We start from the raw sequence: 4,118 nt of genomic DNA on the forward strand, positions 1-4,118 counted from the left end.
GTTTGGTCCAATTTGATCTTGTGGGTCTAACTGACCTTCTGGCAGGTAGTGGAAAATTCCAGGTGTGGAGTCACTTCATACCATTTAGCTAAAGCTCCCATTTGACAGGTACTAGTGGGACTTGAACCATTTCTTGGAAGACTTGTCTGCTGGTGGTGAGGTAGGACTACTGAAGGTCTTGAGCTCCAGGATACCTCATTCTGGTTTTCACTGAGGCCTGAAAAGTTCGGTGTTGCATCTTCCACTGGTAGTCAGTCTTTAATCTGTGATCCATTTTTTTTTTCCTGAATGAAAATCCTGTTACGTTCTTGTTTGAAAGTTATTTCATTGAACAAGTCAAGACTTACTGCTTAGTATTGTTCTGGATATTTCATTCATATTTAGAAGGAGAAGAAATGGAAAAAACAGTAATCACTAAGATAATTTAACAATTTACTCTCCAAAAAGAAAAGACTTGGAAAGTTTCACCACAAAATTATAAATGTTTGAGGAGATGATCTGTATCAGGACATAAAAATGGCGTCACCACAATAGTATGTACAATTCTTGGGTTTTCTGTTAAAACCTGAAAAAAAATCACTTTATGAACAAGTTGAGCATTGAAAACAGGATGATTTTCTCCATAAGGGGTGCAGCTACCCTGCTAATGTTTATGAGAATCTACAGAATAATTATGAGTACTGGGGTAATGTTTGTTACTAGCTTCTTTTCAAAGATACCAGTAAACCAAACTTCCTCATGATACTGGTGCATGAGTTGAAATCTGATCAGGGAACATTAGAATAGTAAGATTTATCTTTCTATATTTTCCTGGGAAGTAGAGGTTAGATTCTCAGGATGGGCAGGAAGGATTGTGAGTTCTGCCTTGAATTAATTTGCCTACCAACTAGAGACTCAGTGCCCAAACTCAAGAGGTATTGGTTCCATGCAGGGGCTCACTCAAAATTCTTTTCAATTTATTTTGTGTTCCTAGGAATGGAACCCAGAACCACATACATCTACCAGGCAAGCTAGTCTACCACTGAGCTAACTCTGAGCTCCATTTTTATTTTTAATTGAAGCCAGTGAGTTTTGCTGAGAATGAAGTTAAACATACTAATGGAAATAGGTTGCCTGAGTGACTACCCATTTCCAAATGTGGGAATTCCAACTCCAGATCAACAGGGAGAGACAACGAAGAATCTGTGCCTTAAGACACCTGACTTGCCTCCCCCATCCCTTGTGAAATGCTTCTTTCACACAGTGCAAGAGCTCCCAAGGACAATTCTCAGGGTGGTGAGGATCAGTCTCATGAGTGATCCCACTGTTAGAGGGTAGGGAATGAGATAAAAAAACATATTGCAGGAGGGAAGTAAACATCGGTGGCTTGGTTTACTTGTCTGTCAGGGAGTGGTTGTATAGGGAGCTTGGGACTGGGGTCTGACTATTTAAGTCAAGCAGACCTCAAACTCTTATGTAGCCCCAGACCAGCCTAGAACTCTCCATTCTCCTGTTCTGATTGTGTGTACCACCCACCTAACACATTCTACTGTTTTAATACAGATGGCCAGTTCACCATGTCATCGGCAGCTGTGGATATAGTTAATGCCGCACCCCTGTCCAGGTCCAAAGGCTGAGTTTAGAGGAACCAAAGAAGATGACTCGAGAGGACTAGAGGAAGGAGCTAGAAGAACAATGGAAACTGGGTAATGCTCCTGCAAAAGTGGACGAAGAAGGAAAAGATAATCAATCCACACATCCCTCAGTATATTTCTTCAGTACCATGGTACATCCATCCATCGAAAAGACCCACCTTAAGGCACCAGAGACCACAACCCAAGAAACAGAAGCAGTTTAGTTCATCTGGAAAATGGTACAAGAGGGGTGTAAAAGAGAATTCCATAACCACCAAGTACCGCAAAGGTGCCTGCGAGACTGTGGGGCCATGATGCAAAAGGAGAAGGACGGCTTCGAGAGACCCAGGCAAGTTGGCGCCAAGTCTACTGGGACTATCATGGCACCAGATGAGCATGCCCAGCCTCAGCTCACGTTTGACTGTGACAGGAAGAGAGAGCCCTGGAACAGCTACAATCCAGAACAACACATGAGAATCGTGGAAGAGTACACCAAAGTTGACCTGGCAAAATGAACACTGAAAGCCCAGAAATTACAAGAAGAATTGGCCTCAGGAAAATTAGTGGAACAAGCTAATTCTCCAAAACATCAGTGGGGAGAAGAGGAACCAAATTCTCAGATGCATAAAAGATCACAACAGTGAAGATGAGGATGAAGATAAATATGCAGAGGATATTGACATGCCTGGACAGAATTTTGAGTCTAAGAGGTGAATTAGTCTGGAATCTAAGGATTCGAGAAGATATTGCAAAATATTTGAGAAATTTAGATCCAAATTCTGTCTACTATGATCCCAAAACTAGAGCGATGAGAGAAAATCCCTATGCCAATGCAGGGAAGAATCCAGATGAAGTGAGTTATGTAGGCGATAACTTCGTCAGGTACAGAGGTGATACCATTTCCATGGCTCAGACACAGTTGTCTGCCTGGGAGGCGTATGACAAGGGCTCAGAGGTGCGCCTGCAGGCAGATCCCACGAAGCTGGAGCTGTTGTATGAGTCCTTCAAAGAACAGACAGAAAGCATCCTGGAAAAGTATGGCGGCCAAGAACATCTGGATGCTCCTCCAGCTGAGTTGCTCTTAGCCCAGATGGAAGATGGAAGACTATGTGGAGTATTCACAGCATGGGACCGTCATCAAGGGGCAGGAGCGAGCCGTGGCCTGCTCCACGTATGAAGATGACATGAAGATGCACAACCACCTGCACATCTGGGGATCTTACTGGAAAGAAGGTGGCCGATGGGGATACAAATGCTGTCACTCGTTCAAGCATTCCTACTGCCCTTGGGGATACAAATGCTGTCACTCGTTCAAGCATTTCTACTGCCCTGGAGAAGCCGGGAAGGAGACTAACACTGAGGAGTGTGTGAGTGAGACTGGAGAAGAGTCGGTGAAGAAACCACAGATGCTCATGGAGATGCACCAAGAAAAGCTACAGGAAGAGAAGAAAAAGCACCGGAAGAGCGATGACAATGATGATGAAGAGAAGAAACAGGAGAAACTGAAAAAGGCACTGAATGCCAAGAAGGCCCGCCTGCTCCATGTCAAGGAGATCTTGCAGATGGACGAGAGAAAGCGGCCATACAACCGTGTATAGGAAACTCAAGGAAATGGAGGCCTACAGAATCAAATGTCAGGCTGGATGACCCGATGGCCTCTTTCCTGGGCCAGCAGTAACTGTCCAGGGTACAGTCCAGCATGCACCACAACCTCCTGTTCATCATAGATGAAAAACCATGACCTGTCCTTGAGGCCTGACTTCAATAAAGCTTTCAGAAGTCTCAAAAATTTAGGAGATCAACACAGGCATCTAAGCCTGGGGAAGATAGCCTATAGCCACTGCTTTCAAACTGCATCTTCATCACCAGAGCAATCATCTAGAGTTCCATCCTTTACCTTCTTCCCCATGTTCTTTTGTTCTCTGGATCTCTGCAAACAATAAGTTGACCCAAATCAGATGATTCTACCCCTAGAGCATTGTCACTGGGGTTCCCACCCCCTGATAAGATGCTTGGCTAGTGAGAACTCCAGACCTGTTCTGAACCTGGGCGCATGGCCATGTTCTCAGCACAGGTTGTCTCTCCCTCTCTGTAAGCAGTATGCTCCTTAGGTGACAAACTCTTGAGCCAGAGATCTGGGTCCATGGGTTACTGCTGTGCAGCTTCTAGCTAGCTCTTCTAATGTTCAGGTCCTTCAGGAAGCTTTGACAATATCTGACAGTTAACTGCCAGGAGCAAATGTTTGACCAGGAAGCTTGGTAACATTTGTAATCTCTGCTCTTAACAGGCTTCTTAGACTTCACCAAGAAATTTCACTTTCTTGGGATTTTTCAGTTTCAGGACTTCACCTCTGACTTCCTATCTGGCAGGATTGGAGTATTAGAAGTGGGGGGCATGCAGGATTTTAAAAGGCCATCCTTTAAAACAACAAAAAACCCTTCAATGACAGGTCTTATTCCTAGTCACCTGTCCAGGGGTAAAGGGTATTGCTTTCTTGGTGGATGA

At 44.3% G+C, this 4,118-nt stretch overlaps 1 pseudogene; it reads left to right on the top strand.

The window, feature by feature from the left end:
* Positions 1-1,556: 1,556 nt before the first annotated feature.
* Positions 1,557-3,291, top strand: LOC138822524 (pre-mRNA-splicing factor SLU7 pseudogene; annotated as a pseudogene).
* The last annotated feature ends 827 nt before the right edge of the window (positions 3,292-4,118 follow it).

The sequence above is a fragment of the Dipodomys merriami genome, unplaced genomic scaffold (genome assembly GCF_024711535.1).
Source record: "Dipodomys merriami isolate MVZ:Mamm:240054 unplaced genomic scaffold, mDipMer1.0.p SCAF_1116, whole genome shotgun sequence".
In the NCBI taxonomy this organism is placed as follows: domain Eukaryota; kingdom Metazoa; phylum Chordata; class Mammalia; order Rodentia; family Heteromyidae; genus Dipodomys; species Dipodomys merriami.